The following is a 21269-nucleotide window of genomic DNA, read 5'->3' on the forward strand; positions in this document are numbered from 1 at the left end:
TAAAGGCCAGTGCTTTGGTGTCTTAGGGGCATATTTATACTTTTTGACGCACAACTGCGCCAGCGCAGTTGTGTGTAAATTTTTTTACCGCCGGCTAATGCCATTCCAACGCACCATGTGGGCGCCTTATTTAAGGAATGACGTTAGCCGGCGCTGCGGACTGGTCTGAGTAAAAAAAAATGACTCACACCAGGCAGCGCCGGCGTAGGGGAAAATGGGGGTTAAGCGTCAAAAAATGATGCAAGTCAGGTCTGAGGCAAAAATCATGCTTCAAACCAGACTTGCGCCATTTTTTTTTACGCACAATCCCCATTGACATGACTCCTGTCTTAGCAAAGACAGGAGTCATGCCCCCTTGCCCAATGGCCATGCCCAGGGGACGTGTGTCCCCTGGGCATGGTCACTGGGCATAGTGGAATGTAGGGGGGCCCAAATTAGGCCCCCCCTATGCCACTTTAAAAAATAAAAAAAAAATACTTACCTGAACTTAACTTTACTTACCTGGGATGGATCCCCCCATCCATGGGTGTCCTCCAGGGGTGGGCGAGGGTGGCAGGGGGTGTCCCTGGGGGCAGGGGAGGGCACCTCTGGACTCCTTCCGTGCCCACAGATCCCTTAACGCCTGCCCTGACCCAGGCGTTAAAAAACGGAGCACAACAAGCTGTGCGCGTTTTTTTAAGGACCACCCCCTCCTGTGCGTCAAAATGACGCTGGGGTATAAATAAGGCACACAGGCCTTAAAGTCATTTTTTGGGCGGGAACGCCTATCTTGCAATTCATCAACTCAAGGCAGTTTGCTGCTCCAAAAAAATGACGCACACAGTGATAATTTGACGTCCGTGGGGTAGGGCGTCAGTGTTTAAATATGGGGCAAGGTTTGTGCCGAATGTGCGTCAAAATCTTTGACGCACATTCGGCGCAATCAGAGTATAAATATGCCCCTTAGTGATATTGGAACTGCCCTTGGGTTTACCTTTTATCCACCAATGAAAAGGATCAAACATGAATGTCATTAATTTATGTCTGTACTGTTTCTTTGGCAATTTGGGAAGGAATTCTCTGATGCTAATGGCAAACGTGTGGTACTGCAGCACATTACCCCTATTTTCTATTCCCCTTATCCTGTTTTGAGATGTTGGCATGTCTATGCTTGTACATTGCGAGTGTGTTACGGCAGTTTCTCAAAGTCTATTGTTGCTCTCAATAATTGTATTGAAAGGTATGAATGGATGTTTTGAGCGGCAGAACTATTGTAATTGAGAGAAAACTATGCTATGTAGTGAATCCTAAACCGAAACTACCTAGAAATGCCAAAAAATGTATGTAAAAAGTGGCAAATGTCATTTATCAGGGATGTAGCAAAGTCATGACCTTGGAAGAATCACAAAGTACCATTTTAGTGTCAATTGTCAAGGCTTATGTCTAAGGTCTTTCACAAAGAATGGTGAGACCAGAAGTTGTTCTGATCCCATGTAAAACCATACATAATGTTTCTGTTTTCTAACAGTGTACCAGAACTGTTTTAAATTAGAACAGAATTAGAAAGCAACATGTTTATATGACTAAGCCGTCTATGGTAGAAAAAAAATGGCCATTATCACAATGAAGGAGATCAGGGTAGAGAGCATGATGCGAAGACTGTAAAACTACATGATCATTGTGTAAGAGAACATATTACTAACCTATTTCTAGTAATTTCTATAAAGACACATGTACAACTTCTTAGTGTAATCTTCATCAAGTTTAATGCCAAAATGGAGCTGCAATGATAGCGACCATCTCCGCCACTCAACAAGTTACAACTGTGTAGTATTCCTTAGAATACAGTGAGGTATGAATTTAGAGTTTTCCCTTTATAACAAAACAGAAAAGCAATTTTAACTGCAACCAACAACAGTATGATCCCCTTGTAAGATTTCTAAAATGTTAAGCATTAACCTAAAAGAAGAATACTGAAAGTAACGTAAAAAACTGCAAAAAAAACGAAAAAAAACACAAAGCCTTACACAGACTATGATGTGGCAAAAAAACACTGCAACTGCAATGTTACAATAACAGAAAAATAAATATAAGAGTGACAAACTAACTCATTGCCAAACGAGGTTGACTATTACTCCTTTTTGTTGCCTTATCTAAACTTGATGGGTAGACATCTTACTCTGTTACTCCTGTGAATACCCTCATTCTCGCTTGAATGAAGGAAAGACTAGTGTTGTGATCCTTGGCATTTCTCACCACACCCCTCTGGGGCATTATATCCTTCTGTAGATATTGGTCACCCCTACACTTCACCACTCTCCCAACATTCCACCAATCACGTCCATTCACTCTGACTCCACTACCACACACCTTGTCTATCACCATTGGATCACTGAACTTCTCACCACTTTTCTTAACATGTGCTCCTTGTCTGATAGGGATAACATCATCTATTTTTAGCTCCATTTCACTCACTCTTGAACAATTGTCGTAGACTGTTTTTTGTTTAGCCTATGCCACTGCAAAATTCTTATTGGCTGTCACATCGCATTCCTCCAAAGACACATCATATTTTATAAATTTTTCCATCCAACTCGGGCATAGCTTAGTGAAAAGCTTCTTCCTTCTTAACAACTCAAAGGGTGATACCAATGGTGAACTTTGTGGGCTGGTCCCAAAGAACGAAATCATGGAACTTACAGCGTTCAAAACTGCATTCATATTATATATTGCCCACATGACACCCTGTACCACCACCTTGTTCATAAGCTGTACTTAACCATTAGTTTGGGGATGGTACAGTGATGTTTTTATGTACTTGACATCCCCTGGCCTCAGAAAACCTTTCACATCTTCATTCACAAATTGGACTGAAGTATTTTCATGCAGGCAGGTCTACAGCAGTTTTGTTTGAAAGAAAAAACTGAGGTAAACCTTCCTGCATGAAAATGCTTTTCAAAAACTTCACCAATGTTTTTGCATTGAGTTCTGACACAAACTTTACCTCAGGCCACTTGGAATACAAATCAACTAAAACCAATATATACCTGAGTTGGCTGAGCAGGACATTATATGGGCCTACAAGATCAATTCCACCTTTTTCTCATGCACGGGATGGACATTCACTCAGTTGTAAAGGTGACTTCCTCCCAACAAAATTATTCTGAGAAGTCACACAAAGGACACATGTATTGACAAATTAATCGACCTCCTTATTCATCAAAGGCCACTAAAACGTCCACGGCCCTTTTCCCCTTTTGAAAAGGGTCTGCCGCAACACATAATTTCACCAAACGCCTGATTGCATCAGCCACCTGGGAGAAAACAAAAAGACCATCACGCATTTGCTTACGATCAGCTGCTACATCATCGGGCTCTAACTCATCAGAATATTTCCAAAATAGTTCAATAACTTGTGTGCTAAATGCCTCAGTAAAATATAGCTGCTCCTTTTCCGTCCACCCTTTCATGTTGTCTAAAAGTTCAGAAGCAGAGACAGCGCTACGAATTGCTTTACGAGCAATAGATCTAAGCTCAGACACACAGTCAGCAGGCAACATAGAGCGACTGTCTCGTATCTTCTGTTGCTCCATACCGGAGACCTCAGCTAACTCATTAGGGGCAGAAGGAACAACATACGGAGGTGGAGAGCGATCTAGTAACAAAAAATCATCATCATGCGGTTTATTAAGGATAGAATAGAAAGGTTGCCGAACAGTGTATTGGCCTGTTACCTGTAATTTACGTTCTTTCTCTTCTATCTCCTTTAAGTCATTTATTTATTTCTTTCTCATTTCCAATGCTCTCACATATACATTCTTCCGCTGCTCTTTCTCAAGCAAGGCTTGCTCACACTTCCCTCGTCCACGCACTTCTTTCTCCCACATTCATACACAGTGAAACATATCTTGCCTAGACCTTTGCTTACACATACATTGTTCCACATACTCAATCTTTCGCAAATCAAATGACCCATGCATAGGCCAACGTAACTCAGGATCCGCACAAGTGTATTTATTCCATAACGTGCTGTACATTATAGAAGAAAGACCATGTTTAACATACATATCTCTATTGGGCGTCCCCTCTTGGGGTGCCGGTTGCGATTCTTCCAGTCTCAAATTGGTACCATTACAAAAGCAACACATCCTACGAAGTGCGCTAAAAACAGGCATGCCAAAAATAGTGCAGAATATGCATTATTATAATCAAAGTAGCACTTAAAGTACCTCTAGTACAATGTGCCAGTCAAATCAAAATTAAATTGGAGAAAATTCTCCTCATTACCTCCCGAAATAAATTGCAATTTATATATTAATTCAAAGGACACAAATTGACTAGTCACCCAAAACACGAGAGCCACAGTAAGTGGTGAAACAAAGGCATCAAAACCCACAGCAAGTGCCGTAAAACGGCTCTTACCAATCACAGGGCGTTCAGGTTCCAACTGCCAAGTTCTAAAATCGACCAAATGGTCACTGCAAGATGAATGAACAAAAAGGATCTCAGTCAAGGACCGGCGCCACCTGGATGGTCAAATCAGAAAGAAGGGAAAAAGGCCGTGGTTGCCAAGACTCGGGTCTCCTCAGGCATTGATCGTCCGCAGCGAGCCCCCAATCCTTCGTCGCGACCAATCCGTCGGGAGTCCGAGTCACCGATGAGTCCCTGTTCGGGTGCCAATTTGTCGAAGTAAGCCTCAGCAAGGCCTACTAGTGCAAGGGGTTCGCCCTTCTCTGCACAAAGTCGTCAGACCATATAGGAAGAAGTTGGCCCAGAAACTGAAATAAAAGACAAACGGGGTCATTCTGACCCTGGCGGTCTATGACCGCCAGGGTCGCGGATGACTGAAGCACCGCCAACAGGCTGGCGGTGCTTCAAAGCCCATTCCGACCGCGGCGGTAAAGCTGCGGTCGGAAAACCGGGTCCGGCGGTTTCCCGCCGGATGTCCCCCGGCTGGGCTAATCCTCCATGGCGGCGCTGCAAGCAGCGCCGCCATGTGGATTCCGAACCCCTTCCCGCCAGCCTGTTTCTGGCGGTTTTCACGGCCAGGAAGAGGATGGCGGGAACGGGTGTCCTGGGGCCCCTGGGGGCCCCTGCACTGCCCATGCCACTGGCATGGGCAGTGCAGGGGCCCCCTAACAGGGTCCCAGCATGCTTTTCACTGCCTGCTTAGCAGACAGTGAAAAGCGCGACAGGTGCAACTGCACCTGTCGCACACCTGCAACACCGCCGGCTCCATTCGGAGCCGGCTTCAGTGTTGCAGGCCGCCTTCCCGCTGGAAGGTCGGCCCAGCGAGAAGGTCGGAATGGCACCAGCGGTCTTTCGACCGCTGAGTGGCCATATGGCGGTTCCCGCCTGGCGGGCGGCGACCGCCACCCGCCAGAGTAGGAATGAGGGCCAAAGTTTATTAAACCTCATGAGGTGGTACTACAGTTCAAACAGCACCCTTCGGTAATGTTTGAAGTAGCACACTGAACTAAGAGAGCATGGTCCTTTTATACCCACGCAGGGGCTAAAAGAAGGTGGTACAACTATAGAAGCAAGACTTATATACATATAAGGTCATATGGAAATGCACAGTCAACAGGTAGGAGGGGCTAACAGTTTTCAAGGACTAGTAGACACATTACTGTCAGTTACTAATTACTAACAGCTGCAAACCTTACTGGGCATGTGCAAAGTGGGAGATGCTAAATATAACTTGTCACTAGAAAGATTTTCAAGAGTAGTTAACAGGAATGTAGGACATAGCACATGGCGAGCACATGGCAGCATGTGGCAGAGAAAATGTCTGCCATGAATACAAATGGATTCCGCGAAATGTTCACAATAGTTGCTAAATACAAGATGTCTTCTGCTAATGCTTAATCTAATCGCTACTAAATTACAACATCTGGGTGTGGGATGTGCACCTGTTGGTGCCCGTAGGCCAGGCCCAGCAATGCAGGGTAGGTTCCTTGTTGGGGAGGGGCTGATGAACTCCACCTCCAATCAAGCTAGTCGGCATCCACTACTGGGCAGGGCTCTGTGGGTCTCAGGTAAGCTACAACTGGCGTTAGATATTACTGTCCATGGCCTGGTGGCTAGCATTGTGACTGGTAGTGCATCGGCTAGTGCCTAGGGCTGTCCCCTGTGTGTTATGTACACCAACAGTGGTGTGGTTGCTGGCACTGACCAAGTGTATCCTCAGTCTCTTCCCTCCCTTTTTGTTTTGTCACCCTGTCCTTCTGTGCAGTAGCATCATCTGTCGGAGTAGCAGTGGCACCGGCGACAGAGGGAGCTGCATCCCACAGGGCCCAGGAGGCCGATTCCACCGATGGTGAGGGCACCAGTGGGACGGAGGGCGAGGGTAGCACCATGGCAGAGGCAGGAGTGGACAGTTCTGAAAGTGATACCTCCTGCCATGGAAGCACCCTGGTGGTGGCGGACACCTCCGTGGCCACCCCAACTACAGGTACAGCCGCCACCTCTCTACCAGCATCGTCCTCCTAGCAGCCCCTCAGCGTGTTTCCCGTGCCCGCTCACTCAGGAGAGTGGGCATCTCCTTCTCCCCAGGCACCTTAGGCCCTGCCCCAGTTAGCCCTGCTGCCCTGAGTGAGGAGGCTATTGACCTCCTGCGATCCTTCTCTGTTGGGCAGTCAACCATTGTGAATGCCATCCAGGGCCTGGCAGGGCATTTGCAACATGCAAATGTATTCCTGGAGGGCATTTGCTCTGGTTTGGTGGCCCAACAGAGATAATTCCAGGCTCTGGACTCCTCCCTGATGGCAGCCGTTGTCCCTGTCACTAGCCTCCCCCTTCCAACTTCCTCTACCCAGTCCCATTCCCCTGAACCCCAACCTATCCCAAGCACGCATTCAAACCAGCATGCACCCAAGACAACAGACAGGAGTGGCTCAGGCAAACCAAAGCACCACACATCATCCCACAGGCATTCACATCCACTGCCTACCCTGTGTCCCCCTCCTTCTCCTTGTCCACCTCCCTCCCAGTAGCATCCACACTCACACCTGCATGCACTCCATCCACACCAACTGCCTCCATCACCATCATGCCTATCAGTACACTCCCCTCACTGGCAGTCACCACCCCGAACATCCATGCACACGTCCCCTGTGTCCTCTCCCACTGTGTCTGTGCCCCTCCTCCCAAAGTACCCAAAAGCAAGCACTCAGACACCCAACAGCCATCCACCTCACAACAGCATCCAGCCCATACACCTGCACCCAAACACAGCAGACAGACACCTTCTACAACCACTCCCTCTTCCTCCACTCCCAAACCTTCACCCTCTTCCCACCCCAGTGTCCCTAAGAATCTTTTCCTCTCCACCCTTGACCTCTTCCCTACCCCTCCCCCATCCTTCTAGGGTGGGCAGAACGCAGGCCAGCACCTCATCCACCCAGTCCACAGCCATTGTAGGTTCGGCAGCTACTGCAGGTGTGAGAGGCTCCAAGGTGTATGAGGAGGTAGATCAGCATGGGGAAGATCTGCAGTTCGGGCTCCATGGCGTCATGGTTCTTCCTTGAGTCTCCAGAGGTGAGTCCTTTGCCTTCTGTGTACTGTTTCCGCCTTGCTTTTGTTGTCGCTGGTACCGTCCCGGAAAAGGTGGCGGATAGGCCGGTCACAATAGAGTGGGTGGTACATTGTCTTCCACCTGGCTGTTGGCTGTTACCGCCGTGGTGCTTGTTGCTACCACCATGGCGGTCGGTGTGTTGAAGTGTATGTCTGTGTTGGCGGTCTCCTCCTTGGTCATAATTCCATTTTTTTTACCGCCAGCTTGTTGGCGGTATTACCGCCGCTTTATCACCGACCACCAGTGTTCTAATGAGGGCCTCTGTCTTAAACTGTTTGTGTTACAATGCAGTGAAGTGAAGTGGTATAAACAATCAGGGCATAAATATGACATGGACAATATGCAAGTTGAGGGGGGGCTTTATATTGTTACATAAAAGTACTTAACATAAATTAGTTTACCATATGGAACTTAGCATGAAAACCTACTCACATATAATGTGCAGTAGATAATTAGGTGTTGATTGTAAAAGCTAACAAAGCTTCAATATTTCTAAAAGTCATGTAGGAAAGTATGGGCCTCATTTACAACAACTGGCGCATTGATCACTGTGCGCTACTTGGCTTGCACTGCCCTGCAACCCCTTAACAACACCATGGAAGAGCTGTATTTACAATACAGCTCACCATGGCGCTCATTAGCACAGCTGTGTCAGAATTTCTGACACAGTTGTGGCGCTTTTCTGGACCAGCATCAAAACATTTTACGCTATCCCAGCAAAGCTCAGGGAAGCTCATTTAAAACAGCCTGGGATCACTTTAACACATGCCCTTGAGCAGGCGTTAAAAACTGACGCTAGAATGACACAGTGAAATCTTGTAGATTTCACTGTCCCATTCCTGCGGGCCTCCCTTGCATACATTATACCTGGCTCAGGGTTTACAATCTTGTGCAATGGTCGCATTGCACCAGTTTGTAAATATGGCATGGGGTAGGGGACTACTCTGCGCCACTATATCATAACAAAATTACACTACTGCAGCGTAGTGGGCTTGTAAATGAGCCCATATGTCTTAAAATTCCAAGAGATGTTACGTTTTGAAATTACTTGACATAATGAGTGTTCTTCGTAAGAAGTTGTAACCCATGACGATCTACAGGTGCCTGTAGCAAATTGTACTGCACGTGCAACAATTAACTCACATTTAATGAAAAACTGAATTATAACCTCACTAGAGTAAACAATGTTACCATGTCCTTTAAGGCAATAAGTCAAAATATGTCAGTTAAATACTGTATAATATTTGAATGTGTTAGCTCTTTTCTTTCTTCTGGGTCATTTCAAGACACTTCCAATAGGTTGGGAAAGGTGTTAATACCCTAAGGATCATATTTAAGAGACCCTAGCGCCACCGGAACATCACTTTCTGTGACGCTCCGGAGGCGCTATGCCCTGCACCATATTTACAAGGTGGCGTTAAGCCACTGTTTGTGACTTAACGACACCTTGTAAATACGGACCCTTCACACGCAGCTCTTTGCTTGGAAGGGGCATGCAATTGATGTTGCTGTGCCACAGCAACACCCATTGCATTTTGACGCTGCCTCAGATTTACGAGTTTTCATAAACCTGAGGCAGCGCCAAAATTTAACGCCACCCCAGGAGTGACATTAGCAAGGTGCAACAAGGAAGAATACTTTTATTCCTCCTCGTTTCTTGCTTTTTCTATGTGTGCTGCATTCTGCAGCATGCATTTAAAGAGCAAAATGTCAGAAATTATTGTTTATGAGCGGGAGGGAGTCCCTTACTGCACATAAGCAATCATTTCAAAATGACGCTTTGGCACTGCTGTGTAAGCTGCATCATCACACACAGAGGTGCCAAAGCACCATTAGTGATTGTTTATGTGCAAGAAGGGACAACTTTCCACACATAAACAATCAAACTCTCCACACAGACATCCTTGCACATTGGCACATTGGCATTGGCACTGCGGTGGCGGTAGGCAGCTCAATTTAGCACCAGCTCAGGGGGAAAATCAGGGGTGCACTGTATTCTAATAAATACAGCGTATCCCTGTGTTTTTAAAGTAATATGAGCGGAAATTGAGTACTAATAATTTTTTAACACTTGCTTTGATTATTTAAGACATACTAATGTGGAAATTACTAATATCCTAAAAATTTGGATTTTCTGATTGCCCACCATCATGTGTTAAAACGTGCATTTATGCTGTGAAAATAATGTACTTATGCCGTACTAATGCTGTACTAATCGGATGGTCACTTTAAATGATGAATTAAATGGACAAAATAATATGAGCATTTCTTGTTTTCTGCTGGGCCTCGAGCAGATGAGGCAACAGTGACTGCTTATCTAACAAATGTACCCATGAAAGAAACATTTAGATCTTCACATGTTGTTGTATAACAAACTTCTTTTGTTTAAGTCACAAGTTTATTCTGTGCATGTATTAATGAAATGTATTTCTCTCGAGGAAACAAGCTGATACGAAAATATTTCCACATCTTTGTAACTATTGTCTTGTCTGGTAGCAGCGTATTCCTGAATGGTTCAACAAAAGGCTCCATTGACACCAGTGGGAAGCAAGTATAAGAAGCTACAATTAGTATCGTTTGGAGTTATGTAAATGCGAAAAGCGTCAAATCAACGTTTTGCACACTAATATTGTGTCTTTTCAAATGTATTTCTGATATCTAATGTTTTTATGATTGGGTGCTCTTTCTTCACTTGATGCTTTTGACCAATAAAAATTATGAATGTATTTTAATTAAATGAACAGCTCACGAAGAGCTCTAGGTCATTCTGTGATTCTTTGTTCTGGAGCACATTTTGTTCTTGAGCCTTTCATGGTGATTTGTCACTTTAACATTTCATGCTTTACCAATCAGGCTACTGACATATTGGTATTTTATCATTTATGCCTGTTCGAATGCTGAACTAATGCTCTGATGGTTTAGTGATCTTAGAGTCAAATCCTAAACCGTCCCCCTTACCGTGCACTATGCTGAAGTTGACATTGTTGTCCCCCTGATGAAGCTGTAGCCACTCTGCTGACGTTCCTTAGGGATAGGTAACTATGTTTAATCCGTGAATTGTTATTTGACTTTTGTTTTTCAGGTACCAACTGCTACTGTTTTAATACTGCTGATTGTTTTGATAGTGCCATAGTTAGATGTTTTCCAAATTAGTGTTACTAAAACTTTTGCATGAAGCCCAACATGCTAATACTAATCCGAGGTTAGTGAGGTGTTTCTTTCTGCCGATCAACTGATGTTAATTTTGCTTGCTGAACAAAGTATTATATATCTCTTTCTCAAATATTGCTACTATTAATTAGTGTTTTAGCTGTTGAGGTTATCTTTTCTGTTGCTTTATTCAAGTTAAGATACATTAGGAGACATGGCCAGCCTATGATTGTTCTCTATCTTTATCATTTGATATTAGACTAATTTTTGTGACTTTAGCGCTGTTAATATAGGCAAATAAATCTTTCAATTGTTACCAATGGTGCGTCCTTTACTGACTGTCTATTGTTGTTGAACTGTTTACTATTTATTTGCAATACAACATCTTACAATATTAATTTAAACAATTCAAAAGGTTCATTGACCATAAGCAAGGTTGAACGCTTACTTTTTTTTACAAAATAGATAGGCCAAGGCAGCGCTAACAAGGAAAATGAACAAGGAGTTCATCTAACTGTGCGGACCTGAATCAGATGATGCCCATAAACAGGGAGATACTGGATTAAACTAACAGAGTACATTGGACATCTAACTTGCGGCACACTTGCTTGTCTATCAACAGTCTGAGTTTAATGATTAGCACCAGAAAGAGGAAACTCACTAACAAATGCACTGACCTTGCCCACATCCGCCTAAAAGATTGACAGCAAAGGGGTGGTTATCAACAAGTGCTCCAAATATTGTGCAGTGGATGAGAACACTGTATCGCCAATTTTGTGCAACTCGACTATGACACCTTTAGTGATTAACAACAATCATTGGCATAGCCAAAAGGTCTTGCCTATGGGATGGGGCAAGTAAAAATGGTTGGGAGGAAGGCAGTATTAGGTTTTATGGGATAAGCAACAAAGGAGGGAAATGGGACAGGGTAAGGAACATTGGGCAAGCAATGAAGGGGCATGTAATGGTGCAAGAAAGGGCAAGGGGCAAGCACAATCAGTGGCCATGCAAACCATTGGAAGGGGAAGGCCACAACAACAGAGCAAGTAATGATGTGGGAGAGTGGCAAGCGACAACAGCAGTACTGATGCGGCAGAAGGGGTCGGGTGGAACAAACAGCAACGATGACAATGACATGGAAGAAGGGAAAAAAAAGTACCACAATCTAGGCATGAGCAGCAGAAGGACACTGATCAAAAAGGAACAATTAGAACTTGGTCCATGGTCCAAGGAAGGGGGAGAAACAAATGAAGAGAAAGTAAATCTGGCACATGCCAACCAATCAAGAGCCAGCAACTAAGAGTGACAGTGAGGCCAACAATAGGTGAGCAATGGGTGGTCTCCAAGCCCCTTTTGGTTAACAAAATGTCCTTCAAGCAACTGCGCATGCACTGTCTCAGGCGAGGCCTAAACATGGTTGCCAGACTTTGAGCATTCATAATGTGTGCCCTTCCTGTCCAACAGGATGTGCAGTGCCAATGATATACAGATTCCTAGTTTAAGAATAGATCTACATTATATTACTGCAGAAAATGCATGACCCTATGCTGGTAACATGGCGATAATGTAGAATGCATCATGCAGACTTTCTTAAGGTTCAATCGCAGCCCCAATAGGTTTCTAATGTCCCTTTGCTTTAATAGTTGTTTGTAGGAGGCTGGCCTGGCTTATAGTGGGTACCTGATGGTACTTACACCTTGTGCCAGGTCCAGTTATCCCTGATTAGTAGATTAGTAGTGTTCTAGCAGCTTAGGCTGATAGAGGTAGCTATAGCAGAGCAGCTGATGCTGAACTAGGAGACATGCAAAGCTCCTACTATACCACATATCAAATAGCACTATATCATATTAATCACAATACTCAGTGTTACTAAAAATAAAGGTACTTTATTTTAGTGACAATGTGTCAGAAATATCTCAGAGGATATACTCCCTCAGGAGGTAAGTAAAATACACAAAATATACACACAGACCAAAATCAGGTAAGTAAACAGTTAGAAAAGTCGTGCAAACACTGTAGAATACAATAAGATGCAATAGGTCTAGGGACAACACAAACCATATAATAAAAAAGTGGAAGGAGAACCACGTAGGGACCGGAGGCCTAGTGTAGTGTGTAGGGGGTGCTGGGACTGTTAGAAAACACTAAGGGGCATATTTATACTCTGTTTGCGCCGGAATTTGCGTCGTTTTTTTTTACGCAAATCCGACGCAAAGCTAACTTCATATTTATACTTTGGCGTTAGACCCGTCTAGCGCCAAAGATCTTGGAATTTGCGTCATTTTTTTGCGTGGACACCTACCTTGCGTTAATGATATGCAAGGTAGGCGTTCCCTTCTAAAAAATGACTCTAAGGCATGTGCGCCTTATTTAAACTCCCGTGCAAAAATGACGCACGGGAGTGGGCGGGCCTGAAAAAATGACGTCCAGCCGTTTTTGTGTCATTTTTTAACGCCTGGTCAGGGCAGGCGTTAAGGGAGCTGTGGGCTCGGAAGGAGCCCGGAGGTGCCCTCCCATGCCCCCAGGGACACCCCCTGCCACCCTTGCCCACCCCAGGAGGACGCCCAAGGATGGAAGGACCCATCCCAGTGAACTTAAGGTAAGTTCAGGTAAGTATTTGTATTTTTATTTTTTTGTGGCATGGGGGGCCTGATTTGTGCCCCCCTACATGCCACTACGCCCAATGACCATGCCCAGGGGACATAAGTCCCCTGGGCATGGCCATTGGGCAAGGGGGCATGACTCCTGTCTGTGCTAAGACAGGAGTCATTTCAATGGGGGTTGGGAGTAAAAAAAAATGGCGCAAATCGGGTTGAGGCCAATATTTTGCCTCAGACCTGACTTGTCCCATTTTTTGACGCCCAAGCTCCATTGTCCCCTACGCCGGTGCTGCCTGGTGTGGGTCATTTTTTTTGACGCACACCAGTCAGCTGCGCCGGCTAACGTCATTCAATAAATAAGGCGCCCGCATGGCGCTTTGGAATGGCTTTAGCCGGCGTTAAAATTTTTGACGCACAACTGCGTTGGCGCAGTTGTGCGTCAAAAAGTATAAATATGGCCCTAAGGGTGTCCAAGATACCCCACCCCAAGACCCTGAAAAGTAGGAGTAAAGTTACCCTACTTGCCCAGAAACACACTAAAGTTATGATAGGAGATTCTGCAAAGACAACAACTGACTGCAAAGCACTGAAGACGGATTCCTGGACCTGAGGACCTGCGAAGGAAGGAGACCAAGTCAAAGAGTCATGAAAATGTCCAGGGGGGGTTGGAGCCCACTAAACCCCAGATGAAGGTGCAAAAGAGCTGCTTCTGGGTGGAAGAAGCTGAAGATTCTGCAACAATGGTAGATACCAGGAACTTCTCCTTTGCACAGAAGATGTTCCATGGCGTGCTGGAGAACGCAGAGTTGTTTCCACGCAGAAAGACTGCAAACAAGCATTGCTAGCTGCAAAGGTTGCGGTTCAAGTAAATGGGTGCTGCTCGGGCCCAGGAAGGACCAGGAGATCACCCCTTGGAGGAGGAGACAGAGGGGGTGCTCAGCAGCACAAAGAGCCCATGCAGAAGCATGCAGCACCTGCAGAAGCACTTGAACAGGTGTTCAAGAAATTTGAGTATGGTGGTCATCTCAACACTACAAAGGAGGGTCCCACAAAGCTGGTAGTCAACTCAGGTGAGCAATGCAGGACGGACTGCTGGGGACCTGGGCTATGCTGTGCATGAAGGATTCCTTGCAAAAGTGCACAGAAGCCCTAGCAGCTGCAGTTCATGCAGTACACAGGATTACTGTCTGGCGTGAGGAGGCAAGGACTTACCTCCACCAAATTTGGACAAAAGGACCTCTGGACTGTCGGGGTCACTTGAATCTAGCTCCTGTGATCCAGGGACCAGGCTCGTCAAGATGAAGGGGGACCCAGAGGACCGGTAATGCAGACGTTTGGTGCCTGCATTAGCAGGGGGAAGATTCCGTTGACCCACAGGAGATTTCTTCTTGTCTTCCACTGCAGGGTGAAGGCAGACAGCCCTCAGAGCATGCACAACCAGGAAACAGTTGAGAAAGCTGGCAGGATTAGGTGCTATTATGTTTCTGGTAGTCGTCTTGCTACTTTGTTGCGGTTTTGCAGGTGTCCTGAAGCAGTCAGCAGTCGATTCTTTGCAGACGTCGAAGAGGGAAGTGCAGAGGAACTCTGGTGAGCTCTTGCATTAGTTATCTAAAGAGAAACCCACAGGAGAGATCCTAAATAGCCCTCAGAGGAGGATTGTCCACCTTACCAGGTAAGCACCTATCAGGAGGGGTATCTGATGTCACCTGCTGGCACTGGCCACTCAGAGGCCTCCATTGTGCCCTCACACCTCTGCATTCAAGATGGCAGAGGTCTGGGACACACTGGAGGTGCTCTAGCCCCCACCCCTAGGGTGGTGATGGACAGGGGATTGGTCACTCCCCTTTCTTTTGTCCAGTTTTGCACCACAGCAGGGGCTGGGGGATCCCTGAACCGGTGTAAACTGGTTTATGCAAGGAGGGCACCATCTGTGCCCTTCAAAGCATTCCGAGAGGCCAGGAGAGGCTACTCCTCTCAGGCCCTTAACACCTATTTCCAAAGGGAGAGATTGTAACACCTTCTCTCAGAGGAAATCCTTTGTTCTGCCTTCCTGGGACTGGGCTGCCCAGACCCCAGGAGGACAGAAGCCTGTCTGTGTGTTGGCAGCAGTGGTAGCTGCAGTGAAAACTCCAGAGAGCTAGTTTGGCAGTGCCCGGGGTCCATGCTGGAGCCCCAGGGATACATGGGATTGTTACCTCAGTACCACATTTGGCATAGCGGGGCAATTCAATGATCTTAGACATGTTACATGGCCATGTTTGGAGTTACCATTGTGAAGCTACATATAGGTATTGACCTATATGTAGTGCACACGTGTAATGGTGTCCCCGCACTCACAAAATCCGGGTAAATTGCCCTGAACTATATAGGGACACCTTGGCTAGTGCCAGGGTGCCCTCACACTTAGTAACTTTGTACCTAACCTTCACTAAGTGAGGGTTAGACATATAGGTGACTTATAATTTACCTAAGTGCAGTGTAAAATGGCTGTGAAATAACGTGGACATTATTACACTCAAGCTGCAGTGGCAGTCCTGTGTAAGAACTGTCTGAGCTCCCTATGTGTGGCAAAAGAAATGCTGCAGCCCTTAGGGATCTCCTGGAACCCCAATACCCTGGTTACCTAGGTACCACATACTAGGGAATTATAAGAGTTTTCCAGTGTGCCAATCAGATTTGGTAAAAATGGTCACTATCATGCAGTGACAATTTTAAAAGCAGAAAGAGCATAAGCACTGAGGTTCTGGTTAGCAGAGCGTCAGTGATACAGTTAGGCACCACACAGGGAACATATTTAGGCCACAAACTATGAGCACTGGGGTCCTGGCTAGCAGGATCCCATTGAGACAGGCAAAAACAAACTGACACACAAGTAAAAATAGGGGTAACATGCCAGGCAAGATGGTCCTTTCTTTTTTCATTTTGCCATTGATAGTATTATGACGAATGATACAGTACACATGTAAAGTGTATGATTGCTAAGTACTATTGTTACTGGTGACATTGATAGATATGATCTGTTCAGAAACAAAAACCATTGATTAATGATGCGCATATTCATTCTTATAACAAGAAACTAGCTCAAAAATATTTGTCTACTTTAATATTATTTTATATGTCACATTTCTGTGTCAAAATAGTTTATTATCTGAGTTTAAAACAATGTAGATCTTCAGTATGGCACAATTCAAAATCCTTGATGGTAGAATTGCCTCTATTGAGGAGCAAGAGATTCTATAAATAGTAAAATGGGAGTCATTTAATGTTAAAACCCTGAAAGATATTAAGGTCAACAATTATTCTATCTCTGGTTCTGTATGCAATTCTTGTAATACTGTAGTACTGAAATAAAAATTTGAAACACAATTTGTTTGCAATATAGTCCTCTAGACAGGCACTCATCCTATGTTGTTGAATATTTTTACTGTCAATTGTTATCACTAACGCTATTTATGAAAGGTACACAAATATTTATTTGAACTGTTTTATCAATACCAAGTTCCAGCAATTGTTCATCCACCCTTTTTAGCTTGTGTATTCTTGTACTGGTCAATTCACCCATATTGTGCATAAAATGTTTGCATCATAATAAACAAGGCTGACTGGTCTTTAAGGGATCATACACCTTTTTTCCATTTTGATACACACATGTGCGTGTAATTTTGATTGGGAATCTAGGAAATATACTGTAGTGAGATATACTGAAGCACAAATGAGAATCATAGCAAGATTTGATCCCCAAACTATCAACAGGCACACCATCTTCTTTTCCTCTGGCATTACTTGTGGCCACGTTGCTCATAATATCAGATATATCATACAAAGTTATCAAAGTAGCAAAGCTGAAATATTTTCCTGGGTAATCTATGGCAAACTAAATGCTCTGTGAACGTTGTTTCATCACCACTGCTTAGAATTTATTTTCTTCCCAATAAGGAAAGTCACCATTCTAGTATTGTGGTAATACCATTTCGAACTGCATTTGGCCAACTACCCAGTGCAGCCCCCTCAATATGTTTAGCAAAATAAAAACATACCTAGCCTGTGAAGCAATCCAGTTTTATGATTTTTTCCTCTAATTCCCTTTTTTGGAAGTTGAAAATCTCCAGTGGGATGTAGCTGCAGGCCTGGTACCCTTTCTATGAAGAGTCTCTGAACACGATTTGCTGCTACTGTGGAGAAGAACATACCTTGAGCTACTGCGAAGTCAGGCTGACCCAGGATGCAACTTGGGGTAATCGGCGAATCGGTAGGTCCCGGTGTCCTCACGATTATGAAATAACTTTTTGGCTGAAAAGTCCCAAGTTCTAGATTTTGTTTATCTGGGCACATTTAGTACCACTTCTAAGTATCCAACACTGAGGAGGCATCACTTGGAGGGTCAGGACTAATGCAGACTGTGTGGGTTCAAGATGGGTAGAGCATTTTATTTCTTTAACCCTTGATAGAGAGAGGAACATTGTTTAGGCCACCATACATCTTTCAATGTCACAACATCTCTATCACATCAAGTATGGTAGCTCATAAACATAATAGACCCATTGCCCATAGTGGGTCAACAGACTGATGTTCCAAATAGGGGTAGAACAGGATTACTGTCCTAACAGAACTTGAAGGAAGCTTTTCTTGGACATCTCCTCTCATTTTCCATTGAAAGGGCCATTATTCAGTTAATGGATCCTTTCCTATCAATGACATAGGTACATATCTGACTTCAACATTTTCCTATTTTTTTTTAGCCCTGCAATATTAACATATCACCTATTGATGCTGATGGATATCCTTTTACAATATCTTCACTTAACTTAGCAATAGACCTGAACTAAGAGTATGTTCTGATGGCCATTAATTTATCTTTACACTACCAGTGTGTTACTACAAAGGATGTTGTCCCCTTCCCAGACCAGGAACGTAATTCCCTATAATCTAGGGCAAAGCATAGGCCTATTTGTGTATTCATTTGCTCTTGTGATGTTCACTTGATAGGTAAGCCACACATCGGGATGGAGGTTGTTAATTACATACTTTCCCGTAAAAGATATTTCACTACGAGGAATACTAAATAGCTGTAAATATTAATACATGCCCACGATGTGTGTACACAGTTTTCACCCAAACATGCGTTGGTTTGCAGTGATTTGCAATTACTTTTTTATTTACATGCTCACCAGACTGTGTGACATAGGAACACAGAGAGGGAAGCAAAGACATTGTTCCTAATTCAGAGAGGGAAGCAAATATATTGTTTTTCTTTAAAAACAAATGTATTCTGTAAACAGGTTATTGTATCAGCATCATTACTAAAGTAGGCCTTGAGTGGTATTTCTCTTGATATAAAAGTTTTTTGAATTAGCACGCCTTTCTAGATAGGGTCCTCAGCCCTGAAGAATGCCTCTGACCTGCAAAGGCTTTTTCTGAGGGCAGAAACATGTTGGCTAATTGAGACCGGCTGAGCCATTAACCTCTGGAGTACTGGCACAACTTGTTTTTAGACATAGCTGTGGACACCACTATTAAAGGTGATATACTGGTTGTCCACAAGGTATTTTTAATAAAACTGGATCCCCCCCCTCTGTCCTGTAGCTTTTATTTAAGACCTCCCTCCTGTCCGGTTCCGCCAGGAGGTTGAGTCCACCCTGGTGGCATGGTTCTAACAGAATGGGGAGAGGTCGCCGATGATAAAGCAAGACTCGAATAAGTGTGTGAGACTTCCTCTTCCATAAGGTAAAGCTTCCCTGACGCTTTGAACTGAGAGTAGGGCTGTGCACAGTCCTGCCACCCATTTTGCGAGGATGGACCATCCTGCAAACATCCAACCCCCCTGTTGTGTGGCTGTCTGGGAGGAACACAGAAAGGCCAAGTATACCTAGTCATGTGACCAAGAAAACAGGCTGTAAGCACACATGGTTAGGACAAGAAAATTATTTTTAAAAGTGGAATTTACAGAATTGCGACTTAAAATCCAAGTTTACCATTGAAGAGTAGTTTGTATTACAAATCATTGGATACCAAACCTGCTCCCAAAAAAAGTTGTCACTTAATACAGTAATCAAATGTTATCCTGTAGGAGAGGGGGATAGTCCTCACAGTGGTGAAAAACACATTTGTGAGTTTTTCATCCACTAGAACATGTAAAACTTAAAAGTATATGTCCAGTTCTCTCAATACAGTACACCCTGGCTTGTCGATTGTTTAGGGCCTACACTAGGGGTGACATATGTCTTACTGAACATAGGTTGCAATGGGAGGCATGAGACATGTTTTAAGGGGCTACTTAAGTGGGTGGCACAGTAAGTGCTGCAGGCCTACTAGTAGCATTTAATCTAACTGCCCTGGGTTTATGGTATCAGTGTTGCTCGTCATCTAGAGGAGCTGCAGACTCACTAAACTGGTGTGGTCTTTGATATCAGGGGATGCTCTTCTCTGGGGTCTCAGGAAGCAAATGGCTGAGGTGTGGCCATAAAGATGCTGGTGAGTGTAGGCATGATTGTGTAGTGAATCCTATCTTGCTTTAATAGGAAGCAGGAGTTAGCTTAGCCTTCTGGCTTGCAGACCTGTGCCCCCGTCACCTAGTGACTTTTACCCTACTTAGTTCACTCTGTTTTAGCACATTTATTTAATTATATCTTTCAAGACTGCTGCATTGTTTCTAGTTAGGCCAATGTTTTAGTTTCATGTTATCAGTGCCACAACGCTAAGGCATCACCATCAAGTGACAAAGATAAACAAGCTGAAGGTATTCACTTTAGGTACTTTACTTCTTGTCCTCTTTCGAGGGAATTGTTTACATAAATTGCCGTCCTAAGCATAACTTGTGATCTATTGTTTGGAAACAGACCTACGTCAGGAGTCCGATCAGATCTGTATAAATGCATCTCACACATACAGAAAGTCAGAGGGATTCCGACCAGATGCCATTGCTGCTTGCGATGCTGCACGTCACTTTGACTCTGACCCAATCTTTGTGTTCCTATGGAGTCTAAGATAGAGACCTCATTCCAAGATAACAAGGGTTGGGGGGGGCTCATCTCATGGACACTGCATCGGCAGATTAGGTTTATCACACCTAGCTCTCTTTAGGTGAGGGGTTAGGTTTTTCATGCTAGGGTATCAGGACATATTTATTCTCTAATGTCACTTTATGTTATTGCAAGATGGTGGGGGTCTTTTCACAATTCTGTTTCTTGCACTGTTCATTATCCTAATCATTGCAGCCCATGCTATTTATCGTAGATTGTAATATTGTTAATAAAAACTTATTGAAAACTTTACTGCATCTCCTTCATTGCCTGTGTTTGATGAGACATGTTGTTCACGTGAGAAAGGGGTAATCTCCATTTAACCATGACACTCCCTGAGATGTCACACTAGAGTCCATGTGTAAAGGCTGCCACAAATCACCTTTTACTGTTCGGGTTTTTGGTGAGGTGCTGCTTGTGAGCCGGGAGGGTTGGGATGACAGTTGCAACATGTTGTAGGACAGGCATAGACACCTATAAACATAAGTACTGTCATCCTTAAACCAGCAGCCTTGCCTAGAGAAAGATTCAAACTACGACAATTGCGGGTGGAAGTGATGCTTGTTAAGCTTTTGGGAACAGGCAGAAAGCTTAAATAGAGAAGAATTGAACATGTGATCATCCAGAAAACAAGCTTAAAGAATAACTTACTTTTTGCATCACAAGATGGTTTGCAGAAGGCACTTGCTCTTCATCCTCAAAGAGGTTCTGCTTGAAATGTATGTGCATAAATTCGAGCCACAATATTTTCATTGGTTTTGCTTAGATAGAGCCTACTTGAAACTGGCATTAGGAGATTCCCATACACGATAGATCCACAGATACAGTTGCCATATGAGCATTCTATGTCAATTGTACCTCCAATTGTTGTGCTCTGCCTTCACACTTCTACAAATTCATGCAATACCCCTCATTGAAAAACAGTCTCTGATCTTTATTCCACTT

This window comes from Pleurodeles waltl, chromosome 9, assembly GCF_031143425.1.
Source record: "Pleurodeles waltl isolate 20211129_DDA chromosome 9, aPleWal1.hap1.20221129, whole genome shotgun sequence".
Taxonomy (NCBI): Eukaryota; Metazoa; Chordata; class Amphibia; order Caudata; family Salamandridae; genus Pleurodeles; species Pleurodeles waltl.